The sequence below is a fragment of the Lemur catta genome, chromosome 10, assembly GCF_020740605.2.
Source record: "Lemur catta isolate mLemCat1 chromosome 10, mLemCat1.pri, whole genome shotgun sequence".
NCBI classification, from domain to species: Eukaryota; Metazoa; Chordata; class Mammalia; order Primates; family Lemuridae; genus Lemur; species Lemur catta.
Window position 1 is genome coordinate 21,804,675 of NC_059137.1, and position 16,104 is coordinate 21,820,778.

The window sequence follows — 16,104 nt, forward strand, 5'->3', positions numbered from 1 at the left end:
CTTCAGCAGCAAAAGAAAGGAGTTGAATAGTGGTCTCTCAGGGCCCTCTCAGATCTGACATTCACTTCCAGTCTAACAGTACAGAAAATTTTTAAAACTTTTCAGGTCACTAAACACTTTCCTTCTATTTTATAATAAAGAAGGTCACAGAGAAGAGACAAGGCTTGACATCCACATCCTTTAGTTAATGGGCAAAATGGCAACATAAATCCTGAGAAAATAAAAATTATTATAGGAAAATCCATGTTCCAATGACTTAGTATTTCAGCTCAAATCTCTGATAATCATTTATAACAAGCTATTTCCATGACAGATATTTCATACATTAAAAAATAAATATTAAGCATCTTCTATGTACAACAAATTGTGCTAGATGATATAGTACAATAAAAATAAATCATATATAGGTATTAAGAAGCTCAAGAAGCTCCCAGTTTAGTGGTAAAGCTAATGAAGGAGTTAAAGCACTTTATAGAATTCTTAGTCAAACATCAGAAAATTAGTATTGCACACAAAATACCATATAACCAAGATGTTTACAAGATCTAACCCACTCACCATCCACTTACATTTAACGGTTAGTTTTTTACTCAGATGTATATGTGAAGTTGATGGTTATTTCTGAGTACCCATAATATGTTAAGAGATTGTAATAATACTTGGACCTTTGGTTTTTCCAAAAGCTGTGCCTATAATGTTCTGTTTTTTTTTTGTTTTTTTTTTTTTTTAGTAAATGGGCTGAGAAGTTTGGGTTGTTGCTGGCAGGAATTCTCTGGATGAGTACTGTTCAGGCTGCTCAGAGCTTCAACTGGCCCAAGATGGACACAGGTCATGAAGAATGCTTGATTTATGATGCCATCTCTGGGTAGCAAACTGTCTGAAGCCTCAGGATTTCTTTCTACACTACCAAAACACCAAGATGGAGTGAGAAACTCACAAAGCAAGCCATGTAACTTCCCAATTTTCCTCTATTTTGAGTAAAATTAAACTCTCCCCATTTTGCAGATGGTAACTAAACTGCTCGGCCCCCAAATACCACCAAATCAACAAAATAGTAAACTGCAGAGAATCATCACTTCCAAGTTTGAAAATATATTAAATTATCCTATAGCAAAAGAAAGAGATATGCCTCCTAGATGCACCCTACTTGTGTTTGCAATCTGATATAACTGGCACCCACCTCTCAATGTTGCTATACATGTTAAATGGGAAGGTTTGCTAAGAGCCTAATATAGTACCTGGCACTTTACTAAGAAGAAAAGAAGCAGATTCCTGAATGGCCTGCAAAGCCCATTCTGAACTGACTCCGTTCCAACTTCTCCGTTCCATATCTAAACTAAAATCTATTAACATATTTTGGATGACAGCTCTCTTAGTCATAGTCATATTTAATTATCTTGTATTTTGTTGCTAAAATTTCTTTTTAGCATATTTGTCTCAAAGCAGAGGTGTGCTGTTTAATACCCAGTAGGTATTTAATACACAATAACTGATAATTCTTTCATCAAAAAAGTTTGAGAAATTAGTATATGCATTCACAAAAAGCAGAAGAATGTAAACAGTCATTCCTAATAGCCCAAAATACTGGAAACAACCCAAAACCAGGAGAATGGATTAAAAATTTGTTTATATTCATACAATGGACAACAATAAAAAAAAGAACATATTACTAATACAACTACAACAAATGAACTTCAGAAATACTACATTCAGTGAAAGAAGCCAGGCACAGTAGAATACACATTGTATATTCCATGTATATGAATTTCGAGAATAGGCAAAACAATCTATGAGGACAGGAGTCAGAACAGTCATCACTTGTACAGGGTGAGTGAGAATGGTCTAGGATGGGGCACAAGGAAACTTTCTGGAGTGATGGATGTATTCCACATTTGATCTTGGTAGTGTTCATAAGGGTGCATACATAGTAAAAATTTATCAATCTAAGCACTTTTAACACTTGAACATTTTACTACATGTAAATAATACCTCAATTAAAAAAAATTTAAAAGATTCAAGGTACAGGGCCAATAAATGGAGCCTGGTTTCAAATGCAGATAATCTAACTCCAGACACCTATCTTCCCTAAACTATATAGTCTTGTGAATGTGAATCCAACACTTAGAATGAACAGGAACTTGAAATAAAAATGTCTGGGCACACTCACTGTAGTGGCTTAAAGGCTTCCCTTCTAACAGGTACCATTATAGCATTAGTGCTATTAACCAGTCTTTTCTGCGTCCTTGGACTAGCCCAGCTGTTTTCAATATCCCCCTCTTTTCTGCCTTGGTTTTCCCAGAGCACATGCTGTAATAAATAATGGTTCATTTCATGCTCAGAGAGAGGGTTCTAAATCAATTTGCTAAGAATTACTCACTAGGGGCCAATTCATAAATAGATCAATTTGCTGAATATGTCAAATTTATAGTTTTTTACTTTTTGGAGTTTTCAGTGAAATTTTAGTAGACTAATTTTCACTTTCCTTCACAGCAGCATTTTAAGAACTATTAAATTTGTAAAAAGCGAAGAGTTGTAGAGTGCTTTAGTCTTCTCATGAATATATTCCTCTTGAATATATTCAATAAATGTGAATATATTCTTTATAATAATTATATTCATGAATATATCCTCCTTATGAATATATTCATGAATATATTCTTCTTTGCTCTATTGGGAAAACTTTTTAATACAGTTTAAAATTAATGAACATGAATATATTCATGAACATTTTCATAGGTTTATATTCATATTCATGAGCTATGTTCTTGACCATATTGGGACATTTTTGAACCTGGTTTAAAAGTTAATGAAGATCAATATATTCATTAATAATATATTCATATTTTCATCAGCATATATTCATATTCATGGCCTATACTGTTGATCATATTGGGAAATTTTGAATTCAGTTTAAAATTTGATGACTATCAATAGATTTGTTAAGAATTTATTCATAAGAATACACTCATATTCATTCCAGAAGAGTATACTCGCAAAGCAACTAATCCATCCAGGAATTTTAACCTTTGCAAAATGAACATTCCTTAAAGCAGTGCTAAGAAAAATATATTTGCTTATTTTTAGTAAATTGGCATACTTCCTTGTGGAAAGGCTTTTACCTCTAAGCATACATCATGATGCCCAAGGATTTACCCAGTGAAACTCGGGTAGGCAAGTGCCTGTGGTATCCCAGCATCTCTCACATCTCCCAGCCTCTGTAACATCTGTTTTTCTAACACACTGATTTGGGATAAATCTAGGACTAACAGTTTTCTTTGCCCGAATGTAAGAACTTCTGGCAGTCTCATCAGTGATTATCACTCTCTACCTTCAAATACCATTTTTGCTCTACTTTTTAGGATTGTTTTTCATCAGATTTTTTTTTTCATTTAAGTATTTGATTTGGCTGCTCTGTTTCACTTAACTATTTTAATGTTAGAAGAAGACATCTTTAACCCAATAAATAATATTTATCAAAAAGCATAAAACTTTGGGCTGGGTGCAGTGGCTTATGCCTGTAATCCTAGCATTCTGGGAGGCCGAGGCAGGAAGAATGCTTGAGGTCAGGAGTTTGAGACCAGCTCTGAGCAAGAGCGAGACCCATTTCTACTAAAAATAGAAAAATAAGCCAGGCACAGTGGCATAAATAATCCTGTAGTCCCAGCTACTTGGGAGACTGAGGCAAGGAGGATCACTTGAGCCCAGAAGTTTTGAGGCTGTAGTGAGCTATGATGACATCACTGTCCTCTAGCCAGGGGGATGGAGCAAGACTCTGTCTAAAAAAACCATAAAACTCTGAAACTGAAATAAGAGATTGCCATTAAAAATTTAAATAAGAATGTCTATTCTCATCATCATTCAGAATTGTTCTATATGTTCTAGCCTTTGGAAAAGAATAACAAAAGCAGCATTATTTCCAGATGATATGACTGTCTACCTAGAAAAAGAGTAATGGATTTAAAAAAATCAGAATTAATAAACATAGACTATAAAATCCCAAACAGCCTAGAGATTTAATTTAAACAAAAATGAAAAGGACTAGAAAAATAATTCCATAATTTTAAAATGTTTAAGCCATTTTTCTGTTTAAGTATGGTTAAAAATTTTAAATATGTAAATATTTTTTAATATTACAATAATGTGATCACAGAAAACATTATAGTGGGGCTTTCCCCCCTATTTTTCATTATTATCAAACATAGATAAAAGTTGACAGACTAGTTGACTAGTCTGTGGGGGTTGACCCATATAATCTCCACATAGAGTTAACAATTGTTAACATTTGGCCATATTTGCTTTATCTATCCATCTATGTATGTACACATATGTTTACATATGTAATTATGTACACATACATACTTTCTTGCTGGACCATTTGAGAGTAAACTGCAGACATGATATTAATACATCAGGGGTTTCTTTTTAAATGCAGGTTGTCTTCTTTTCCTATATTGCACTGCTACCTCCTTCCCCTCTAATCCCCCTCTCCCTACATCAGCACTCCCCTATCTGGGTAATCCATATTGGTAACCTAGTATATATCCTTCCATATTTATCCCATGCTCCTATAATTACATATACACAGATATTCATACATGCAGTACTGTCATTATTTTATAAAAATGAAATCATATGCCTTTTTTCTACATCTTGCTTTCCTTACTCATACCTTAGAGACCTCCTTTAAAGTCAACTAATGGTTTAACAACTGTAATTAATTTCGTTTTTAATAACTTTATTAAAATATACCTCACATTCCATAAATACACCTATTTAAAATCTACAATTCAATGGATTTTTTGTATATTCACAGAGTTGTCCAACTTGACCACCACAATCAATTTTAGACCATTTTCACTGCCCTACATAGAAACCTCCTACTCCTTAGCATTTACTCCCAATTCCCCTTCCCAAACTCACTGTCATACCAACCATTAATCTATTAGACCTGATTGTTCCACTTAGCATAATGTTTTCAAGGTTTATCCATATTGTACCAAATATCCTTCTCATGGCCAAATATTCCACTGTATGGAGATATCACATTTTATTTATCCATTCATCAGTTGATGGACAAATGGGTAATTTCCATGCATTCTGGCCATTATGAATAACATTGCTATAAGCATTCACACACAAGTGTCTGTATGGATATAGTTTTCAATACTCTTTGGTATATACATAGGAGTGGGACTGCCATATTATAACTCTATGTTTAAGCTTTTGAGAAACTGCCAGCCTGTTTTCCAAAGGAACTGCATTATTTTACATTTCTACCAGCAATGTATGAGGGTTCCAATTTCTCTACATTCTCCCCAACATTTGTTATTGTTATAATAACACTTGCTATTGTTTATCTTTCTTATTATAGCCATCCTGGTGGGTGTGAAGTGGTATATCATTGTAGTTTGATTTGCATTTCCCTAATGGCTAATGCTACTGAACATCTTTTCATGTGCTTATTGGTCATTTGTATAACTTCACTGGAAAAATGTCTTTTTGTTGAGACTCACGGGTTTTTTTTTGAGGATCAATGATTTAATACTATAAAACGTTTAGAAGAGTGCCTGGTACACAGCAGACACCCATTAAATTTCAGATAACATATTTTATAATTATCATTACTGATTATTCAGTAATGAGCATTCCTGTTCTTCCTCTAGGTCCAATACTATAAGGATGTACTGAAATACCTCACAACAGTTGAATTTTTATCAAGTTTTCCTTGTATTATTAATAATTGTTTTATGTTTTTGTCTCCTGTGATATTTGATGCTATTTGGTTTATATATGATCATAAATTGTGCCCTTTATCAGTATATAATGTCTGTCTTTTTATGTATTAACTAGAATGATATTCAAAAGTGGGATAACAATCAGTGCTGAGGGCAAACATGGACGAGGAGTAGAAGGCCATCTCATTCACTGTTGGTCCCTTCATTCTGTCTAACATGCCTCTCTCTAGATGCTAGGCCCCTTTGGTGAGAAGACATATCCAAGGATATGCAGCTTTTTGAACAGTAATCTCGAGATATGTATAATAACATCTTACTATGAGCTAGGCACAAGTCTAGGCTCTGTGTCATGACACAGGTGCTGTTACTATCCCTCATTTTACAGATGAGGAAACTAAGGCACAAAGAGGTTAAGTAACTTGCCTAAAGTTAGACAGCTAGTAAATGATGAAGTCAGGCTTCAAACCCAAGCCAATGGCTCCAAGAAGGCCCTGTTCTTAGCCACTATGTTCCACTGTCTCTCTCGCACATATTCTTCAGTATGTCTACTCACTGACCCAGTATTTCTTCTTTTAGGAAATATCTCAAAAAAAAAAAAAAAAAAAAACAATAGCAACTTTATATAATGATAAACAATAACACATTGTTTAAAATTGTAGAAAGTGGAAACTATATATTTATAGCATAACATATTATTGAGTGGAAAAATGCAGGTTATACATAGACATATACACATATATATTTCATAAATCTGGAAGGATATGCTTACATTTGGGAGAAAAAAGGTAAGATTATTGGAGACCTTTCACTATTGGTATACTACCTGAATATTTTATAATGATCAGGTATCAGGAAAAAACCAAAATATCCATTTAAAATTTACAATATTTAAATGCACAGGCACAGTGGCTCATGCCTGTATTCCCAGCTACTCAGGAGGCTGAGGTAGGAGGATCCCTTGAGACTTGGAGGAGTTCGAGGCTGTACTGAGCTATGATCATGCCACTACATTCCAGTCTGGGAGACAGGGCGAGATCCCATCTCAAAAAAAAAAAAAAAAAAATTTACATTATAATGTTCTATTATATAATACATAATTATTTCTCAATTTTGAAATAGTTTTGTGAACAGCCAGCTGAGTTTTGTTGCACTGATTTTTAAGAGATACTATGAGGGCCATGATCAAGAAAAGAAGCATTACAGTTTTGTACAGTTCTTTACTATCGTTTTAGTGTACAGCTAAATCACATTATGAAGAATTCATGGGCAGTCTGCTGAAAGGTACACTAGCTTATTAAGGCACAGGCAAGCCTATACCACATACAGTAGCACACCAGCAAACTGGAGGAACTCACCCCACTAGTGCCATGAAATGAGACTACTTGAATGCTGCCCCAGTTTTTGATGTTGCAGTCCTAACTGCAGAGCAGTGGTAATCCTACCACTGTTTTATATATACATAAGAACCTTTTATTAAAACAGACTACCCCTAGGAAACTGACAGCCTGAGTTATGAACTCAATTCACCTCCTCCTCAACAACAGAGGCTAAAAAAAATTAGAAGCAGCTAGACAATGCTAGGTATTTTTAATCCTAACAGGCTCCCCAAGGTATCTATTGAGGCCATGAGTCCCCTATGGGAGGAATGATAGGCTGTCCTTCACAATGAGGTCCAATAGTACCCAGGACAAGCAGCAGCAGAGCCAGGGCCAGTGCACACACTCTGCTCCACAAGCTTTAGGGTTCTCAATCTCCAACTCTGCTCCACTTGAGCTGACATTAGTGAAGTCATGGTTTCAATACAACAACACTGAATGTTAACCTTTATACCTTGATCCATTTGTGTGTATAACTGAAGTAAAAATCCATTTGATACGGATTTTTTAAAAAGAATTAAGTATACAGAAAATTTTTTATACTTTAAAGATTATTATTATCAAAATAAGAACTGGTTCACTAGTTCATCAGTGGAGAAAACCTATCTGAACTATGGAATATTTTTTCAAAAGGCCTTTTGACTTTCAGTATCTAGAATGAAACAAACAAGTTAGCATCTTCTCCCTAAACTTAAAAAAAAAAGCCTCCATTTTCCTCATTAAAGAAATAATGCATGCCAGTTTATTTTTTAATTAGAAAATAACAGAAAAGCAGTGTCACACTACCTAATAAATATTCACTGTTGACATTTTGGTATTTTTCCTTCTAGTCTTTTATTTGTACTCAGGATCACTGTTGGTTTCCCTTTAAACAAAGGTAAAATCAAACTAAATGTGCCTATTCAGATACTGGTATCTTAAGCATTTTCTATGTTGCACAATCACATGCTGTATGTTATTTCATCAGCTCTAACTCAGAATAAGCTGAACATAAAATATATAATGGAATTACTGACAGTTTCATAACAGTTTCTGAAATATTTAGTTAGAGACAAACATATTAAGAATTCCAGGCTTCTAAAAGCTAAACTTAATTTCTGGCAAGCATGACTGGTAATTATAACCAAAAGCCAAATATTGTGAAGTCCTTTTTTTAGACTAAGCAATCTTACCACTCAGCATACATAATCACTGAAACACTTCCAGCATAATGATATCTTCAGCTACTGGCAACCATAAATGTCCCTGAAAGCCAGAGAAATATAAAAATTCTCCAATATGATTTACAAAGCGAAAGTTCTATCTGTAAAAACTAAAAGTATAAAACTGTGGTCATAAATACAATATTTATCAGAGAAAATTCATAATAATATATATTTTCACCTATGAGAAATAGCTATATAAATCATCACAAAAAATAAAACTGATTCAAAATTGATAAAAATTTAATCTATTCAATAGTCTGAGTCCCTATAAGTACATCAAAGTATTTTCAAATTCTGTGTGAAATCAGAGGAGAAATTATTTAAATTTTCAAAACTAGATACTTGAGCACCTAGCTGTACCAGAAAATAAGGAAATGCTCAAAAAACCAACTGATGGGAATATACCAAAGGGACACAGGAACCAACTCAAAGAGCTCCTGATGGCTAAAGCTGGAACAATTTGAGCAAAAAAATAAAGCAGTATGAACTCTAACTCAAAGTATAAAGTAAATTTCCATGAGTCCATATTGATATAAATGATTATTGTTTATTGATATAAATAAATGGGAAAAACAGACACTATTATACAGAAGAATTCCAAACAACTTATGTAAATACTGCCTCCACAAGAAGGCGGAACACAGATCCTCACCCCTCAATGTGGGCTGCACATGGTGACGTCCTTCCAAAAAGGTGGAGAAAGAGTACTTTACAGTGTATTAAACCTGACAAACACTACTCCAGTCAAGTGCTCACAGCATCAACAGTGATAATTCATGTTGATAGCATGTACTGTTGATAATCATGTAGTAAGAATGGCACTTTACTTCTGTGGTCTTACTCCCAAGAGCCCATAATCCTCATCTAACCTATGAGAAAAATATCAGACAAACCCAAATTGAGGGAAATCTGCATTCTCTAGAATACCTCACCAGTAATGCTTAAAACCAAAACTTCTTAAAAATTACAAATTAATTTTAGTGAATAGGTAGATTCACAAATACAGACTCTATAAATAATGAGGGTCAATTGTATTTGATTACCACTATTTGCTTTATAATTTGTAAACCCGCAAGGACAGGGGAGAGGCTAAGAATGTCCATCGTCCTAGCATCTGGCACACAGTAGGCATTAAATAAACATTTGAGAATAAATAAATATATGAATGTCCAACAGATAAATAAGCGCAAAGGGCAATCATAGGACAAACTTAAGATAAAATGAAGACATGTTAAATAACCATGGATGTGGTAATTGGTGGAAAACTATGTGAACAAAGCACTATAAGAGAAAATTATAGGGAGACTTAATTAGGGTGGTCAGGGAAGGCCTTTCTGAAAAAGTGATTCTTGGGGGGGGGGTCCAAAAAAAAAAAAGAAAAAGTGATTCTTAAATTGAGAACTGAGAAATGCAAAGGAGCAAGTTATGTGAAGCAAAGTATGTAGAAAATTCCAGGCAAAGGGCTGGGCACGGTGGCTCACGCCTGTAATCCTAGCACTCTGAGAGGCCGAGGTGGGTGGGTTATTTGAGCTCAAGAGTTCGAGACCAGCCTGAGCAAGAGTGAGACCCCGTCTCTACTAAAAAATACAAAGAAATTATCTGGACAACTAAAAATATATATGTATAAAAAAATTTAGCCAGGCATGGTGGTGCATGCCTGTAGTCCCAGCTATTCGGGAGGCTGAAACAGGAGGATTGCTTGAGCCCAGGAGTTTGAGGTTGCTGTGAGCTAGGCTGATGCCACAGCACTCTAGCCCAGGCAACAAAGTGAGACTCTGCCTCAAGGGAAAAAAAAAAAGAAAGAAAGAAAATTCCAGGCAAAGACAACAGTAAGTGTAAAGGTGCTGAAGTAAGAAAGTGTTTTAATGACTAAACAATACTACTCGAAAGTTAAAATGAAAGGTCAGTACATAAACATTAATGTCTGAATGCTTGAATAAGCTCATCATAAACACCTCCCAGGCTTGTAGAAGCAGTAACTTCAACCTGTTCAGCACCTCCCAGAGCTGTCCAAAGATTCCTTTCTCAAAACCCTGTAAAACAACTTAGATAAATACAGACACTGCTATAGTTTCAATGTCTGCCCCCCTCCAAAACTTGTGTTAAAATTTAATTGCCAATGTAATAGTATTAACAGGTGGGACCTTTAAGAGCTGATTAGCCCATGAGGGCTCCACCCTCATGGGTGGGATTGGTGCCCTTACAAAAGTGTTAAGTTTGTCCCCCTCTTGCTCTTTCTCACCTTCTGCCCTCTCACATTCCGACCTTGCCAGATGCCGGCACCCTGATATTAGACTTTCCAGCATCCAGAACTGCAAGCCAATAAACTTCTGTTCATTATAAATTACCCAGTCTCAGATATTGTGTTACAGCAGCACAAAACTGACTAAGACAGACACCAAAACCCCTGATAGTCAATTATTAGGATTAGAATTCATCAATGAGGATATGTCAGAATAAAGAACATAAAAGGCCCTTTCCAACTTCTCTCACTTCCAAGGGCCCTAATAACAGCCCCTGAATCCCTCTGTCCTATTCCTTCTCTTCTGTGCTCACTCAGATTCAGTAAATTGAGAATCCGTTCATATTTTGGTTATGCAATGTAATAGGTTTACAAAACAGGAACAATAATCAAGGATACAATGTGGCTTTTCTCATTCAGAGGAATTAAAACTATGGAATCCTATTAGGACTAGCAAATTACATAAAAAAGAAATATGTAATAATTTCACCTTCATATAATAGGTATTAGACAAAATTACTTTTACATATGAATAATTGCAGCAATAAACACCGATAAAACAGGAGTAATGGCATCATTAGGAATAGCAAAATTATTCGGGCAATGAACAGACCACTGGTGGTCCCCAGAATCAGTCTACTTCCACCATTACTGGGAACATACCATTATGAATAAATGAAAGCCACAGGACATGCTCATTTTCCCAAGATTTGTATGCTTATAGAGAGGTCAACTGCTGTAGATTCCAGGACAGAATATATTTCTAGTGTTTATGGTCCTGAGAGGATGGGTAGTGCTTTACTGATGAGAAATCAGAGCAAAGAAGAGGAAATGTGTTAAATGTCAACTCATAGCAAGCCAGGTACAAACACTCTCTGATTAGTCAGTACATAAAACATATATCTGAACCTTTGCTTGATGAAACCATCTCTGACACACCAGTTAAAGATTCAACATGCATTGAGACTTATATACAATGTGTTGTAATGCCCCATGGAAGGAATTCTGGGGAAACAAGTGGCAAGACTATTCAAGGAGCCTGAGGTCCACAGATGGTAAATCAACTGGTTTAAGATGGTAGATCAATTGGTTTAGATAGTAACAAATGAGGATTGTATCATCAAAACAATGTTTACATAGAGTGATTAAGTTCCAGGCCACCAAAAAAATCTCATTTAGCCCACTCTGCTGACCAGAAGTATAGGATTAATATTGCTACATAACACAGCCAATTAGAATTTTATTATGTCCATGAGAAAATGCAATCCTAGTTTATAACAGTAGCAAGCCTTGATTCCTTTGAAGGCATCAGAGCAATACTCACGGCAACCATAGGTAGGTTTCCAGAGCTGCACCATGGTCTTTAAAGACTTGCTAATCCTTTATTGATAGTGGTTATTTAAATTTAAAATAATTAAAATTAAACATAATTAAAAATTCAGTTTCTTACCAAGCCACATTCCAAGTGCTCAAAAGCCACATGGCTAGTGGCTATCATATTAGACAGTACAGAAAAAAAGCATTCCTATCATTGCAGCAAGTTCTACTGGATAGCACTGCTCTATTTATGAAGGAAGGTTTCTCACTTTTATATAGCATCATAAAAGAAAGCAGCTTTCTGTGGATGGCTTTCTGGTGATGGCAGCACAACAATGTGAATATACTTCATGCCATTGAACTGTATACTTAAAAATGGTTAAGATAGTGAATTTTATGTTATGAATTTTTTTTAAAAGGCAGCTCTCTCAGTTACACTCTTTCCATAAATTCCAAGGTATGGCACAAATTGTAACTGGTCATTAAACAAGACCCCTTCAAGTATGGAGCATGCCAAAGCCAAGACTTTTTAAGTGATCATAAGAACGCAAAAAAGACTCAATTCCCGTAGTCCAGTTCTACTGCCTGAGCTTTGGTTTTCTAAGTTTTCACATGTCCTTGGGTGGGCCTTAGATCCACCCACATTTCATTTTAATAGTGCTATAACTAGAACCCCTTCTCAAATCTCCCACAAAATTCTCTCCTTCAGAGCTGGGTTAATCCCTTGAAACTTTAACATCAGTGCTACCGGTGACACTTTGTTGGCTTTTGGATATGTAGAAATATGGATGGGAAACGATCAACATAAAAAAAGGGCTGAAATTAACAGCAGAAATAAGATGGCCCAACCCTATCTTATTTCTTACTGGGGTATCTATACACATACCCCAAAATCCCATTTTTTAGAAATTTGACTAGAAGGGATAAATATATTTGCTAGAAGAAGAGCAGCAAAAGCCTTGTGTATATGTGGGAGTGGAGTGGGGAGAAAAGGAAACAATGGCCCCAAAGTAAGAATGACTCGAAATCTCTGCAATTGTGCTTAATCACCTACAAACCTCAGTGTGTCCTCGGTTATGAAATCTTACTCAAGAGTCCTGTCTTAAACCATTTCTGGGATTTACATATGATGTAGACTCCCCATTTGGGGCGTATTTGATATGTGAAGTAACTTCTAGGAATACAACTCCCCATGTAAACAGTGTCTCTCCACCCATGAGGTCAAAGGGTAAAAGCAAGTCACCTGAATCCAAGCCAGAACTACCTTCCCCATGGCTTCCAAAAGCGTTAACACAACATGAGGAAATTCTAGGCCAAAGACCAGATCTGATAAATGACTTAAATTTCATTTAATCCAGGGCAAATCTAAAAGCACATGTGTACTGGTTGGTGCTTTAAAAACAACACATCCAATAATCCAGGTATCTGTAAAATCTCTGCATCCTAAAATTGACTATCCTCCATCTCTAGCATCTGAATCTAATGTCACTTCTCAAATTAGTTGTCGTAAGTGCAAAAACGAAATCAGTTTCTGGGGGTGGCTATGATGATGAGTGGTTATGATGGTAGGTAGCTTGTGCTGTGGGTGGAAAAGACATTGCTCAGCTATCATCACACAGGCCTGTACCTTGCTAATTCAGGCTACCCATACCTGTTAACTGGGGTGAGTATTCCCACCATCTGCTCTAAAAGCAATCTGGGCCATGTGGATTCAAACTTCCACTCCCCCTATTGTAATCAAGAGGCAGATGTTGGAGGCAGTGCCACTAGGAGTGAGCCAAGACCTCCTTAATTAGGGGTTTAGTACACTCATCTTGCCTAGCTTTAGTCCCAAGGCTGGGTAAGGGGACTGAGCTTTATGGCCATAACCAAGAATAAAGCCATAAATAAGTAGATATGGTAAGTGGAAATAAGGAAATTTGTCCCAACTGGGTCAATGAGGGTAGGGTCCAAGGTCAGGGCAAGCAATGAGAATAACTGCAAACATCAAGCCAGTCATATCCTTCATACGGAACCTAGAAGGAGGGAATCATGGCTCTTCAGAGGTACCAGGATAGGTGTACACACTTAGCACGGGAACTGGAGAGATATCAAATGTGACTCAGGTGACAGGAAAATAGACCCAGAGCTACTTAGAGATGGGAGAGATATTAAACAAACAGGATGAGGTAAGACTTGAGTGACTGTTGTTGGACAGCAGTATTAGGGATAAAGCACTAAAAAATATGAGACTTCTTATCTGCAAAATGAAATATTAGAGGATAACAAAGATGGTCTACAGTTTCTTAAGGAAAGGTTCTTTAAAACCAGAATTCTATGCCTAGCAGTGATCATTCAAGCGTGTGGAGAAAAATAAAGACATTTCATTTAAGGAAGGGTATATAAGGGCATAAAGTAATCAGCCCCAAACACTTTTACACAAGGGAGAATAGAGAATGTATTCTGGTGATATAAAAACCAAATTAGAATAAAAATTCAAGGCAGATATAACAAAATCAGAATAACACAATTAAACCTGAATATATAATTTTTTTTCCAAAACAGAATATATATTCTTTTCCAATGCCCACAAAACATTTTTCAGATTATCATGCAATATGCCACAACGAAAATCTCAAAATTCCAAAAAGTAAAAATCATATAGGCCATATTTATGATCAAAATGCAATACAGGGGTTGAGCGTGGTGGCTCAAATCTGTAATCCTAGCACTTTGGGACGCTGAGGTGGGAGGATTGTTTGAAGCCACGAGTTCAAGACCAGCATGAGCAAGAATGAGACCCCATCTCTACAAAAAATAGAAAATGTAGCTGGGCATGGTGGTGTGCACCTGTAGTCCCAGCTACTTGGGAGGCTGAGGCAGGAGGATCACTTCAACACAGGAATTGTAGGTTGCAGTGAGCCATGATGATGCCATTGCACTCTAGCTCAGGTGACAGAGTGAGACCCTGTCTCTTAAAAAAGCAATAAAACTAAACAGATTTTAGTTAATTTTAACTAAAAATTAAAGAAGAAATCTTTTAAAAAATACTATTCCAAACAATATAGACTATTTAGAAACACAAGAGACTGAAACATTAAAACCCAAGGAGAACAGACAAATCAAGGGACACAGGAAGATAGAATGCCTTATATGCTTTTATTAGAAAATTTTTAAAAGACTGAAAAACAAATTGATTAAATATTAAACTCAGTAAGGTTGTAACATGTTAAAATAAACTAGAAAAAAGGGCTTATAAGATGAAGAAATTAAACAGAAAACAAAGAAAGAGATGGCATAGATTGCATCATGAAGAAAAAAAGATCAAATATAAACATCATTTATTTAGCACTTCCTAACTCCAAGTACTGTATGCCAGGTGCTAGGGATATGTTTCATATGCTGAAAAGGACCAACATATGCTGTCTGGATTCAAACCACAGATGGTCTCAAAAGGATTCCTAGAAGAAAAACTCAGGACATCAGTATTTCTATAATAGCTTCCATTTTTATTCTTTATATTTTGACTTTGTTCTTATTGGAAACTAAAAATTAACATTTATTTGTATTCAGTATTTTCCTGATGGTCTAGATTTCCTCTTTTAGAATCACTTGCAGTACACAGTTACAGTGAAAAAGCCATTTACTTCTCACAGTTTCAACATCCTATCCTGTTCATTTGTCTGCTTCCTCTATCATTCTCCTATCTATAGTTTAAATTTGACGATGTTAATTTACACAGAATACCACAGCTCTTACTGTAGAATAGATAACCTAGGACCAATATACCCACTCCCTTGGTGTCTAGAGTATCATGTAAATGGTGGTAAAAGCATCAGGCATGTGCTGTTGCTTTATCAGATACGATAAATAATACACAACTAATGCAATATATCAATTTCGTTCTGTCTCTAGTTATTTGATACTATACAACATTATCTTATCTAAAACTGAAGGTAGTAATTCTACTCAAAGCCAGTGCTAAAGACTGAATTAGATTTCATAAGCAGTAATATGCACATAGCATGTTTATCTACCTCTGTCTTTTCTATTTTCCATCTTAAATGTTTTGAAAATGTAATAGCAATTTAATTTGTCTTCTTTCAGCTAACCAATCTAATCAATCAAACCAAGTGTAAATGATAACTGTTTCTACTTTGCCATTTTCCCAAACACACAAAACTTAAGAATTCTTTGATCTTAATTAAAATGACATATCATTGAAGGGACTGAACCCCCTCTTTTCTATT

The 16,104-nt window shown here is 35.6% G+C and overlaps 1 protein-coding gene across 3 annotated transcripts in view; it reads right to left on the bottom strand.

Moving 5' to 3' along the window:
- KIAA1958 (KIAA1958 ortholog) overlaps window positions 1-16,104 on the bottom strand; it is a 140,009-nt gene that overhangs the window by 102,075 nt on the left and 21,830 nt on the right. The gene's annotated exons all lie outside the window — the stretch shown is intronic.